Below are 13,053 nucleotides of genomic sequence, written 5' to 3' on the forward strand. Positions count from 1 at the left end.
AAGGCAAGTTGAGTGGGGAAGCAAATAACCATCTCAGCAAACCAAAAGAAGTCCACATCTGAGCCCTCTGAACAATCAACCTATATTCATGACACCAACTCAGACACAAAAGTTATGTCTAATCCTCCCTTATGTGGGGGAGGCAGGTCCGTCCCCAAATACTTCGTGTCCAAGTGTAAAATACTCTCGCTCTTAGCCTGGCTTGCAGTCAACATTACTACTCTTGCTAGAAATCTCACCTCATCTTTGCATTGCATTTTATGGTTTCTGTGCTTCCAAATATAGAATCTTAACTAGAGAAACAGGCACCTTAGCATTCATCCCACCTGTCTTTCATTGATAATGTGAATTTCGAAAAAAAAAAAAAAGACGATGGAAACTCTTTGGTGGAGGAAGAAAAGGAAATGTTAGTTCTGTAGGACCTTTGGTATTTTTTTATTCCTGCGATTCCCTTCCCTGCACCTCCTGCCCGCTCATGCTCCTCACGAGTTCATCTGGACAGACAGCCCCCCCTGTCCATCCTGTCACACCACTGTCCTGGTTCCTGGACTCAACTGTCTATTGCTTCCCCGTTGGGGATTCTTCCAGGTCTCACGTTCCAGGAGGAGCCCAAGGATGGCTCAGGGTCACAAGACTTATGGAGGCAGTCCTGGGGGACCCTATGAATTCTCAGGCAATGGAGAAGCCCTGGAGAGGACAGCCTCAAAGACCCCAGCACACAAGTGGCATCTGGATTTCACAGTAACAGTGGATAGGTTCTGTTGTGCCTTTTACAGGGCAATAATTTCTTCTTGGGGCCCCGGCACTATTTATCCAGCTTCATGTGACTCTATTCCCAGTGATGAGAAAGATGCCCACGGTCTACCTGGGGTCATGGTTAAACTATTCCACGTTTCTTCAAGGGCTTCAATTCGTTTCAAAGTGTTTCATTTGTTGAATGAACGAACTAACAAATGCATACATGAACAAATAGGTGAATGAGTGAATGAAAGCACAAAGGCACGCGTGCCTGGATGGATGGAGAGGTAAGTGAAGATGAAAAGAGTTTTTAAAAAGTAATAAATGCATGAATTAATGTGTAAATGCAAAAATACATATGGAAATGCAAAGTGCCTCAAAAATGGATGAAAGAATAGTGCTGGTATCTCTTTAATGAACAAGTGTGTACATAAGCCCCTGTATGCCCATCTAGTGGGCTGAGGTACAGTGTAAGAGAAGAAATAGTAAGTAAGGTCTTGTTCATTGTCACAGGATTTGGTTATCCATCCTTGACTTCCTTCCCATAACTCAAAGAACACAGATCTCTAGAGAACTGTGTGGGGCAGCCTGTAGGACTCTGGCAGACTTACGAGGGAGACAAATATTCCCGCCTCTGGGCTGAATCTTCAGGATAAAAGGAGTCGGTCAGGTGTTTCTGACCAGAAGACACCTGGCTTCAGTGCAATCCTACACTGGCTGGACACTGACAGAATCTTCCCTGGGAGGCAGGAGTCACAGCCATGAGGAGCAGAGATCCTAGACCAGGTCCCGGTAAATACCAGCACTGATATTGAGAAGTCACATCATCACCCAAGCCTCCCTTTCTTCATCCATTGAGTGGAGATAATGTATCCAAAAGTGCTTAGCTCAGGGTCTGGCACCTGTTACCACTCAACTACCAGCCATTATTCTCTGAGATTGCTGAGCGGTTCTGCCCTGGGGGTCCTGGGTCCCCTGCCCATGGAAAGCTTGCTCCCAAGTGGACATCTATCTCTACCAAATGTACTGGTGGCCAGGCTGTCCAAAGCAAGGGACTAGACCATAGGAACCTTCATGGCTGCCTTCAAGTGTATGTGTTATGTCTTCTGCCAAGTTCCACTGATCTGCCTCAATATAGACATTGGCAGATCAGTGGAACTTGGCAGAAGACATAACACATACACTTGAAGGCAGCCATGAAGGTTCCTATGGTCTTCCCACATATGAGCTGATGAAAGAACGTAGTCAAAGCTGCAGGGAAGAGCCCCGAGTCCCCTTCTTCCCTTGGCTGTCACAACCTCTCCTTGGAACCTGTGGGGTACCATGGAAGCCAGTTAGAGAACAATAGGACTGGAAACCTCTTGGTGGCCAGGTAAACTGTTTCTTTGTGACAGCAGTCACAGGTGCATGGGGAGGCATGTCCTGGATGGCTGGTAGTCAGCAGGACCATATGCCAACCCCAGTACAGTCATCAACACCTTGCCAACCTGGTGTTGCACAGATGCACAAGAACTAGAGAGATGTCTTCTGACACTGACAGTCCTTCAGCCTTGATTAGCCACCAACTCCTTCCTTCTGCTTCCAGCCCTGCCATTAATTCAAAGCTAGAGGCCAGTTCCCTTTGAGGCAGGCAGGCTCAGACCCAGGCATGAGCCTCGAGGAAGACTCCAGTCTTCTTGGATCTCTGGCTCCTGCTAGTAGGTAAAGAGCTACTGCCTCAGACACATGTTAAGAAAAATAAACACTGAAGACTCACCCTTAAGCAAACTGGTCATAAGACACTGCCAGAGATCACCTCCCAGAATGAAGTCAGCAACTCACCTGAAATTTCTACATGTGGAATGACTGTATTTCCTCTTTCCTCCCACCTTGACTAGAATTAGGGACAATGTGACCCAAATTTCAGTCATTTGCATAGCACCTTCACCTTCTCACCACATCTGCTTCCACCTGTACCATTAACTGTTACGACTTTTCTTGAAATGGACTCACAGGTTTCCTGAAATCAATTTGTTTCAAATGGAAATTTCACATAATACTGCCCTAAATAAAAAACAATATTTATGCCTCATTTAATATGTAAAATAGATGCCTTGCTATATCAAAGAGGAAAACACTCAGCCACAATGAATCTGAAGTTCATCTCCTAGCATCGGGGAAACAGTGCGGGGTGGGGAGTAGAGCATGCCAACTTTGGGGGTAGGGGCCTCCACCACATTTCTGATTTGAGCACCTGAAATCCTGACTGAGTCCCAGTTTCCTGATCTGCAAAATGGGGATGACAGTAGCACCTATCTTACAAGGTTGTTGCGAGAGTTAAATTAAGTGAGATAATTAATGATTAATTAATCAGGATGGTGTATCTGGCACATAGTTAGCTATGGCCTGTTCCCATCGTCGTTATACTGAAAGCTAAGCCAGAGGGAGGGGAAATTCTTACAGTCCTGGCCTCCTATCACGTGTCTCCCACAGAACGTGGGCTCACATACACCGAACTAGACAAGCAGAGAGACACAGAGACAAGGCCACAGGGCTAGGCATCGGCAACCTGCCACTAGCCCAGCCAACCTCCGGAGTCCCTTTCTTTCAAGTGTACAAGTTAGGGATTGAACCCAGAGGTCTTCAAAGGACCTCTGGCCACGGGGAAATCGAATCCCCGAGGCCAACACAAGCCCAGCCTCGGCAAATAACCACTCTTCTCCAGCTCTCAGGCCATGGCAGGTGCTGGTGAGGGCAAAGAGATTCGAGAACTAACTGAGACATAAGGCCCAGTGTTGGCACAAAGGAGGAAGCAAAGGAGGCACACATCGGGGTCCTTAGTCCGAGTCCCATAACTGGAGGAAGGCCTGGAAGGTGGGGGACCAGCGAGCTGGCACAGGGGTACACATCAGCACTGACCCCCAGCTCCCAAAGCTCAGCACCTGGGCTGGGCCTCCCCTGTGGACTGCTTTACCTGACTCCCACCCAAGGCCTTGGCTCACTTCCTTAACATTGTTGTTCATGGTCGTCACAACCATCACCTCAACACATTGCCTTAAGAAGTCCTGCAACAGTGGGCTTTGGTCACTTGGGGGTGACCAGCCTTCTGCCTCCTCCCAACGCACCTCCCCTAGCATCCATGGGTGAGACTTTCTCAGGAGCAAAAGTCTGTGTCTGCATCTGATTTCTGCAAAAGGAGATCACCATCTCCCAGTTTTTACATCAAAGGGTCCATCCAGCAAAGTTTATGTTTCGCAGACACACACAAGAAAGGCACTCCATCAAAAGTCTGGTAGAAACCGTGGGCCTCTGCCATGGTGAATTCACACATGCATGTTGGATTCTTAATCCCATTGCCCGGAGGATCTGGGCCTCCTCTGGGACCCCCAGTCGGCAGCCCTTATGCATATCACTCCCTCCCTCCTCATCTCTAGATGGGTGCCAGCCCACCCAGGGTAGAACCTTCTTGCAGGCGTCCCCCAAGTGAGAGCCTCCCCCAGGGCCAGGCCCCTGCACTGGGAGAGGGAGGTGTTGAGAAGCTTGTCCACATCAGTAAATGGAGCTTGTGATTGACTATTACAGAGAGGTGCTCACCCGCCCCGGGAATCACTAGGTGTGGCTTCTGGACAGACATCCACACATGCAGAGGTCCATTTTGAAGGCATAAACACATGCTCTCTAAAATAGGCAATGTTGAGTCTCTGGTTTAAAACGAGGGGATAAAGCCGACACTGTTTATAATCTGCTGGATCCCTCGGACTTGTAAGCCCTTTTCCAGAAACATTCATGTGAAAGGCACTTTCTTCGGAGTGGGCACTTGTCTTGTTCCCAGTCAAGCCAGAATGATGGTACCATAGAAGGGCTTACCCAGGGGCCACATGTGTCCCCATGGGGGTGGGGGAGAGGGCAGATCCAGACTGGGACATGCTGAAGCTGATGGCCCAGCCCCCGCCCTTTCTTCAACTGGCTCATCACAAGAGGACTGATCCCTGAAGCTCTCTGGCCAAGCATGATGGTGACAAAACCCGAATCATTTCTTCAGGTGTTTACTGCTCTACAGTCTTTATGAAAACAAACAGTGTAAGAAACCAACAACAAAAGAATGTATTTTCTCATTTCTTTGAATTGTTCTGCTTGGCAATTTTATTGCACATTAGTTCAAAATAAGCTGCCAATAAAGTTGGATAAAATTAAACTCACACTGGAGTTTTCCCTTCAATAATTTGTGTCGGGTTATTTTTATTTTCATAAGGATTTGAAGTGCAACGTTATCTCAGGTTCAGAATTTCACTGTCTGGATGGTCACAACTTAACTCCTACTGGGCTTATGAATTCCAATTCTAGTTCTTTTAAAACGAGAAGGTTTTACTGTTGTGGTAGTTCGTCTTCTCCTGTACAAAAAGCACAACATTACACCAGAATCATCCACACCATAACTAGCCTTAGAAAATTACGTGATTTCTGGGCGCCTGGGTGGCTCAGTTGGTTGAGCGTCCAACATCAGCTCAGGTCATGATCTTGTGGTTCATGAGTTCAAGCCCCACGTCGGGCTCTGTGCTGACAGCTCAGAGCCTGGAACCTGCTTCAGATTCCGTGTCTCCCTCTTTCTCTGCCCCTCCCCTGCTCATGCTCTGTCTCTGTCTCTCAAAAATGAATAAACATTAAAAAAAATTTTTTTTAAAGAAAAAGAAAATTACGTGATTTCTAATTTAGCAGAACCTCAGAACACGGAAGGATCCACAACCCAAAGTCAACACTTTGTTTCGATGTATGATTTCAGGAAAATACTTTTTTTTCTTTTTTTAAAGGTAGCATTTGTGGATAGACCAAAATGATTCAATTTAAGATAGCAAAAAAGAAACATCTTGGGAGTAAAAATAATGTGCTATCGTAATTTGATTACAGCAAAAATCAAACGTTGTGTGTTGTAAGCAAACAATAGGAATTTTTATGCAACTAAACATTTTTCTGGCTATCTAACCATGATTTATACAACGAAAATGATAAATTTAATCCCATCACCAGTAGATCAATTGCAGGTATAACAGATAAAACCAGAATAAATCATCGTATCACTGTATTGGAAACACAAGCAGCAGATAGAAGGGGAGTTTAGACTTTAAACTGAAAGCTGTTTCCAGGCATTCCAAGGACAATTTGCAGCGGAGAAGTTCAATGTATACATAAAGTCATCTGATCCAAATATGCTAATGATTTTTACTGGTCAAATCTTAAAAGTGAGGTTTATTTTTATGAGGATGGATTAATTAACCCAGTATGTACTATCTTTGAGACTATCTTGCCAGGGACTTTCATTTAAACATGTTTATTATGAAATGTTTGCATTCTCCACATTTGTGGCCCACACACGGATTATTTCATACTTTCCTTTAGAGCACTTAGAAAAGTTAAAAGGAGTTATTGTTTTTGATTAATGCCATTTTGGGCAGTTAAAAAAAAAAAGGGAGTTCTAAATCCTAGCTCTGCATAAATTCTTTGACATTACAAACAATCTCTGTGAGTTCCACTGCACGGAGATATGGGGGGGGCGCGGGGCCGTCCCGGGTTTGCTTTAAGGTGGCCCGCTGAAACCGAACCTTGTTAACTTCGGTGTTTGCATGAACTCGTGCGGAATAGCAATGCGGCCCGACGTGATGCAGCTCTCAGTCTCGAGGGGAGAGGCAGTGTGTGCAGGGCCGTGGCGTGGTACCACACAGATGGGAGTTCTAAAGCCCTGCCTGTCATCTTTTGATTAAGAAAAGGAAATGATTTCACTAAAAAGATATTCCCTCTTGTGTTGTTTTGTTTTAACTGAGTTTGTACTTTCCACCAAACTGGACATATTTATTGAGACTCATAAGTTACTTCACGATTACCAACATCACTGCAATCTCAACAAACTATTTTTTTCCTTGCCAATTATCCAAATATCATAACTATAAAATATCTTAAAACATTCTCCATACTGTAAACATCTTAGCTACAAAGCTTTGAGTGTAAACAGTATGATGCATCAGAATGGTTTTAAGCGATGTTATAAAAACTGCTCTTAAAAACTAAACAAAAATGTAAAGCTCCCATCTGTTTTATGAGTTCTCCACTGCTGAACGGCTGCTGTGTGCCAGTTCACTGAACCATGGCTTGCTAAAGAGATTTCTGGGGTCACAGATTGAAAACACAAAGAGCACGTCTTTAATGGTGGGATTTTTTTTTCCCCCAAGTCTTCCTGCCATGGCTGGAACCGAATTAAGTGCACAGCAGCAGAAGATGGGCAGCCGACGCTCGCGATGCCTGTCGCAGAAGAGAGAGCCCTCTCTCTGAGAGACTCGTGTTTTATAAAGGATGTCATCGCCGCAGCTACCTTACATTCTTCGCTGGTTGTATCCCTGTGACCTCAATACGCTCTTACTTCCTCACAGAATTTTCTTTGGGGCCCTGCATGTGCAAGTTAAAAATAGACAGCAAACTGCATACTAGGAAAAAGCATTCAGGCTTATTTTTGTGTATTATATGCAGGTATGAGACAATGATAATTGAGAGAGTGCCATCTTCCCTCTGCTCCAAGCCCTGGCCCAAGGGGATGTGAGAGAGCCCGGGCAGGTGAGAGGCTTGTCAAAGATGCAAGAGGAAAACTATCCTTCACTTGGGACGTTTGTCTCCGATGCGCTGGGAAGGCGAGAAGGGGAAGTAACTAAAAGAGAATGTGCATGGAATCCAGTCCCTTTGCTCAGATGACATTGTTGTGCAGCGGGGCAAAGGGGGGGTTGGGAGGGGGAAGCTGAGTCTAGTGCAGTCTCCCATCAGGGATGGCACTGTTGCCCCAGATGTATTCCGGGGACCCTCCTAACACCTACCACCTTGTCCCCTGAGGCCACATCTGAGGAATAACAGCCAGTGTAGCCACGGGGTTTGGGCTTCCTAGGCAAGCTACCTGGCCCCTCCTGTCCCTCCAGATATGGAGCCAATGGGGCCTTGGGGGTGTCTCTGACCCCCCACCCCAGGAGAGGCTCAGACCTCCTGAGTGTCTGGGGGTGTCTCTCCAACCCCCGTCAGCCCCCAGGCCAAGTCTGACCAGCTGTCCATATTCTCACTGCTGCCCTCTAGGACAGCAGACACTCCCAGAGCTGGGACAGGCTGGGTAGCAGTCTGCCAGGGACTGGGGCCGGTTTAGCTGGGAGTTGGCCTGCCCTTCCTGGGGTGACAAGTGCACGTGAGACCTCCTGCAACAGTCATCCAGCTGACAACTGTGAGACACCCCTAGATGGGAGTCCTAAACAGACATCCAGGGAAAAGGAACGTCTCCCGGTCCACAGAGGCCACCCACCCACAGCTCCCGGCGCCTGCCTGGAGCATGCCTGCCACCGTCTCCCTCCCCACCTCTCTTCCACACCCCAGGGCTATGGCTGTCCCGCCTTTCACCCTACAGTGCAGAGGCCTTATAACCCTCACCCCCACGTGGGGTTGTCCCAGCTCTACGGGCGGCTTTGTGGGTCAGAGCAAGAGGCCTGTCGGGGGCAAGGAACCCTCACCCAGGGACCTGGGAAGGCCAGCATATCAGTGAGCAGCTCTCTGCCCAGGGGCGGGCCAGGCCCTGAGGGGCCCACACCCTGAGGCCAGGGGGCACTGCTCAGGGGACCCTTGGGAAGCAGACCCGAGTCCCCACACTTGCTCACTCCTCTTGATAGGTGCACACCTCCCACCGGCGTGTCACGCCTGCGCTGCACGCAGCAGACCAGCAAGCAAGAGAGACGCTCCTCCGGTGGGCGGTCAGGGGCCGCTCGCTGGCCCCACGAGCCGTTCTGGGCCTTCCGCTGCACTCGGGGCTTCAAGAGCCCCACCCGGGCCCCAGACCCCACCACGCGCCCACCGTCTCTGTCCGGAGCAGCAGGGGGCCCGAGGATCGCCCAGCCTGTGGGTCCTGTGGGCTGGCGTGATTCTGCGCACATTCCAAATTTAAATCTGGGACGCTCTCCCCTTTCTTCACCGCTCCAGAACATGGGGGAGGCATCTGCCTGGAAACAGCTGTCACCCAAAGAAGGAGGCGGCACATGCGGATCTCCTGCGAGCACCACCATCCAAAGTCACACATCAGCCAGGGTTACTTAGCTACGGAGCTTCAGAGCCCGGGGGCGGGGGGGAGGGCCAGGCAGAGAGAGGTGCGGAGCGGCACCCCCCAGGGCCCTGGGGCCCCACGCTCCTACAGAACTCAGCATTGGGCACTGCATCCCTGCTTCATCATAGGGAAACTGAGGCTCAAAGAGGTCACACAGCAACTAAAATAATACAGCAGCCACAGTAAGAAACAATGAGAACTGACACGCAACCAGCACACGCTGGTCCTCAGCACCGGCGGGCTCCCCTTGGTGAGAGGCTCCCCTTGGTGAGGTCCGCGTTCAAACCCTGACAACCACCCTGTGAAATGCTATCAGCCCTGCCCTCGCGCAGGAGGAGGAAACACAGGCAAAGGAAAGTCAAGCAATTTGCCCGAGGCTAAGTTACCAACAAGGGATAGGACTAGGAGTCCAAGCCAGGCTGTCTGGCTCCCTTCCCCTGCCACCACGCCACACTGTCTGTCATCATCGTCACTGTCATCAGAGCAAACACGCAGCTCGTGCTGGGAGCCCAGACGGTGCTAAGCTCCTTCAACTTTATGCAATCTCTATCTCATCTCCATTATTCACTTGATCCCCAAGACACAGATACCAGGAACATGGGGCTCAGAGATGTGGTGCAATTTTCTAAAGATCAACCAGCGAATGAGGCGCGAGCAGGCACAAGCTCCTGAGAGGGGGCGGCGAGCTAGGCGTGGGACCGGCACGCTCCCGGAGAGGACTCGCCCTGGGCTGCAGCCTGGCCTCTGGCCAGGATCCGGAACGGGTTTCAGAAGAAGAAACAGGACAAGCACCGGTGTGATGTGCTCGTCAAAGCGCCGGAGATGCTGTTTGGGATTTGCTGTTGTTGCCAACCCATGTGTACTTCCCACGAAGGCTAATCTCAACTATAATGAGGGTTTACACTAAGTCTAGAGAAAGGAGGGAGGCCAAGCCTAAATCTACAGTTTGTGCAGACAGTGGTGGGAGTTACGACAAACACTGACCATATTTAGGAGAAGTTGGGAGACTGGGGGCGCCAGCCATTCGGCTCAACGGCCCAGCTCAGTGGGCCAAGCAGCCTGGGGGGCAGTGTCCAGCGCCAGCCCTGGCTTCCCTGGCTGTGCAGAGCTGCAGGCAGGGGTTTCCATCAGTCTCCCTTCAGGGCGGTCCAAGTTCCACTAGCAGGAATGGGGACTGACTGGAGGGACAAAGCAGCAGAATTACAAAGGAGTCACACGCTGGCTGCCTCAGGAAATGCTGAGGTGCCCGGGGATGAGCCTCCATGCACAAGACCTAGAAGAGAGGGCCCTCGAAGCCAGGGACCTGAAAAGCCACTAGCTACCCTTCCCTGAGTTCCCACAGCCTAGATACAGACGACATGAAAAATGCTGGCGGGTCAGGCTGCACTTTCCTCGAACTAATCACTAATGAAGTTTGGGGTGAGCTATTTTGAAAGCAGCCCACACAGCATAACCACACGCCGTCATCAGCTGCGATCCTCAAATGCAATTTCATTCATAATTAAATATGAAAAAGCCACCACCTTAAAATAACATCAGGGGTCACAGCTGAACTCCTCGGCCTGGGTCTGTGAATCCTGGCCTCTGCTGACCTCTCCGAGTTGGTCCCCAACACCTCCCAGGCACACACTCCGGCCCCACACAGCTGCGAGCCTACCTCCACACCTCTGCCCATCCCACCCTGCCTTCTATGTACACTCTTCTCCCTCCTCTGCCTCCGGGGACCAGCTGGGACTCGAAATTCAGCTTGAGCACCGTCTCTCCGGAGGAACCTTGGACAGGCCAACACTGAAGCGCCCTTCACCAGCTTGTGAACTCTACAGCAACTGCTTCTACAACCCGTCTGGTAAGGCTGCTTGTGTCCTGCCTTGTGCTCTCTTCTCTAGCCCTTTCAAACACCATTAGCGTTCCACACATGGGTGTCCCACTCATTCATTCATTCATTCATTCACTCACTCATTCATTCATTTATTCATAATGCTTACTGAGCACCTGCCATGTGTCAGACACCAGAGAAGCAACAGTGAATGGTCAGCCATGGTCCCTGCCCTCCTGGAGGGCACCTTCTAGAGACAACAGATGAGAAATATAGCAATAAACACACAATAGACTTTTCTAGCTGGAGTTTCAGTCTGCCATGGTAGTGTAGGACACAGTCTACACTGGCCAGCCCAGAGTTCTGGGCAGGATCACCTCCTCCCTTGTCCATCCACGGCTCTGCCTCCAGAACTCCTCCTGGATCTGCATTTAAGAGAGATTCATTTGGTAGGGACAGTTGGAGCTGGGCCAGTGTCAGCCTTTGAGCCCTGTGGTTTTATTGGCCACTGGATGGCCCAATGTTGAGCTTTGGTAGCAACAGCTGGAGGGGACCTGTTCAGCACCAAGACAGAAGATAAGCCCATACCCTAAGCTCAGGTGGTTAGTGAACAAGCAGAAATGTTTCAAAGACCACAATCTGGGCCAGCTCCAATGAGGAAGATTCTGTCCACGCACTGAGGTAGAACAGGGAGCTGTGGAGACAGTGGTCCTCGCAGCCTCGGGGAACATGGTGACTGAGGGAAGAAAGGATGCCCTTAAGAGCCAGGGCCCAGAGGCCAGGGAGGAGGTACACCAGGCACCAGGAAGGGGACCAGGTGACCAGACACTCGCCGCACTGACCCAGCACCTACTGGTGCCAGGCAGGGACATCCTATAAAGAGAGGCTGGTGGGGCCAGGCTTCCAGAAGCTCACGGCCTCAAGGGAGAGGTGCTGCACTTGTGAGGCCAGTCGGTCAAGACATGTACGCAGCAGGAGGCATTATAGCACCTCACTCTTGAGATTGACCATGTAACTAAACTCCGTACGTGCATTGTTTTCTTTGATCCACAAAAGCCCTATCACAGAGGTGAGGAAACCAAGGCTCCAAGAGGTCAAGTGACATGTCCAACGTCATGCAGCAAACACTGGAACCAATGACCTGATCCTGAGGCTGCTTCCTTCCCACCCCTGCTAAACTGTCCACCCTCTGGCCTCAGCTGCTCCTCGGTGGCTTCCTGTGTCACTCCCCCAGTCTTACACGCCTTAGAGAGACCCCGGGGTCCTCATCATGAATAACAGTGGTCACCGTGGTCAAGTTGCTGTGTGATATTCCCACAATGCTGCCATCATCCCAATAAACCCAGTAAACAGATGAGAAGACAAAAAATGTGGTCTCCCCACGGTGACTGGGGAAATACACCCCAACCTGCTGTCACACCAACACACCCCAACCCATCTCCTATTCTCAGGGTCCCACTCTCCTCATCTGAGAGAAGTAACACTCACCCTGCCACATGGGAATTTGGTTGGAATCCCACAAGAGAAAGATAGGTTTCAGGGGCTGAGAAGTTCATTTGTGGACTTTCTGAGTACTCAGCAAATAAGCTTTTATGAACATCTTTCTCCACCCCTCCCAAAGAATTGCACAGCTCCGGGTCCAATTTGGATACCATTCTCAATACCCCAACCATCATCAGAACCATGACTCTTTCTACATAAAGGGAAGAGAATGTTCTGGAACCCCAAGCACTCGCTTCCCATTGGCTAAGCTGCTTCTTTTTCTGGTTGCTACCACGCTCAGATGCACGAGCGGCGCTCTAGTCTTATTGCAAGTTGTGGGTCTGTCACCAATCATGTCCATCAATAATCAGCAGATTATCAGCCTGCTTGTGCAGACACTTCTATTTTCAACCTGAAGGGTGGTTTGGGGGTTTCTTTTAAATTTAACTCTCCTCATTAAGGATTCATAGCACACCAAAAGAGCGATGTTTTTTAAAAAAAAAATTCATCTTTGCAGAGAAGGAATATCAGCAAAAATAATCACTATTCCAGGCTCAACAATGAGTCCCTAATGAGGACAGCAGTCATCAGTTAAATAAACATATCATTAGGGAGAGAATGGGTGTGTCAACACAGACACAGTCCACTAATTTGGGGGTGGGGGTCGTCTGTGGTTAGTCTCGATGGGGTCCGGGGCTGGAGACGCGGGTGTGTCTGGGGCAGAGTCGTGGGTCACCTTTCAGAGGTAGGGCTCAGGGTGCAGGTGAGGTCAGGTGGGATCAGGTGGGAGCTACCAAGGAGGCAAACATCAGAAGGCAGACAATGGGACACTGCCCTGGGGGTCGGGAGGGCCTGCGGCAGTGAGCTGGTTTTACCCTGAAAAGCTCCAGAAGGCTCCAGACAGAGATAGCACAGGGACAAGGCA

General features: G+C 49.8%; 1 protein-coding gene across 4 annotated transcripts in view; it reads right to left on the reverse strand.

Annotated features, from left to right (window-relative positions):
* Positions 1-12,288, reverse strand: part of ZNF536 (zinc finger protein 536) — a 195,041-nt gene extending 182,753 nt beyond the window's left edge. For all 4 annotated transcript variants that reach the window (XM_042918509.1, XM_042918511.1, XM_042918510.1 and 1 more), the window contains exon 1: positions 12,135-12,288. The gene's annotated coding sequence lies outside the window, so the exon portion shown is untranslated. The remainder of the gene's footprint in view (positions 1-12,134) is intronic.
* Positions 12,289-13,053: the final 765 nt, after the last annotated feature.

Source organism: Panthera leo, chromosome E2 (assembly GCF_018350215.1).
Source record: "Panthera leo isolate Ple1 chromosome E2, P.leo_Ple1_pat1.1, whole genome shotgun sequence".
Lineage (NCBI taxonomy): Eukaryota > Metazoa > Chordata > Mammalia > Carnivora > Felidae > Panthera > Panthera leo.